Source organism: Trematomus bernacchii, unplaced genomic scaffold (genome assembly GCF_902827165.1).
Source record: "Trematomus bernacchii unplaced genomic scaffold, fTreBer1.1, whole genome shotgun sequence".
In the NCBI taxonomy this organism is placed as follows: Eukaryota; Metazoa; Chordata; class Actinopteri; order Perciformes; family Nototheniidae; genus Trematomus; species Trematomus bernacchii.
The window spans coordinates 5,073,574-5,074,373 of NW_022987662.1; the positions used below are offsets into that span (position 1 = coordinate 5,073,574).

Below are 800 nucleotides of genomic sequence, written 5' to 3' on the forward strand. Positions count from 1 at the left end.
ATATAGTTCTTTATTTTTTCTTGTCCCAATTAACTGTTTGTCAAACTGAACAAAAGGGATGGTTTAAAATCATACAGTAGGGTGCTCATTTTGCAGACTTTTGGACATCTTTACCCAAATAAAATAACTTTTTTTTTCTCCCTCAGTTGTGCAAACTCAAGGGACCCGCACCCAGTGATCTTCCACTCTGTTTTGCCTAAGGGCAGAGTTCATTATCCTTCCAACTTCAAGCGGTTTGAGGTCCCGATGTTTGCCTTCGCCGGAGACAAGGATAACTTGAACCGCCAGGTACTATCAGTCATAAGAATAAATGGTCTTGTTTTTATTTTTTGATGCTTCAGAGTTTGGAAAACAAAAGTATGCTGTCAATAACAAACCCTTAAATCTGTTCATGTCTTGTAGGTCTTTGTCCACTGTGAGGTGGTCATCTGTGATGTTAGAAATCCAGTGGGTGCAGCTTGTAATGTGCAGTGTTCAGACCAGGACAACACGATGAAGGGTATGCTCTCATACATGCTGATTTCATTATCCAGTAATTTACAATAAGGTTTACACGTGTTGGCTCAAATTATAAAATGGGACAATGGCTTTTGAATAAAGTGGCTAAGATATATATATATATATATATATATATATATATATATATATATATATATATATATATATATTTTTTTTTTTCTCCCACAGGTCAAAAACTTGCCATTTCAGATGACCCTGGTTTCAAAAGCGTGACTTCAGGACCAATCATTATAATGAGCCCCTAAACAAAGTCCTAATAAAATATTTTAAAATAATTCACA

The 800-nt window shown here is 35.2% G+C and overlaps 1 pseudogene; it reads left to right on the top strand.

Annotated features, from left to right (window-relative positions):
• Positions 1–800, top strand: part of LOC117486913 — a 6,666-nt pseudogene extending 5,866 nt beyond the window's left edge.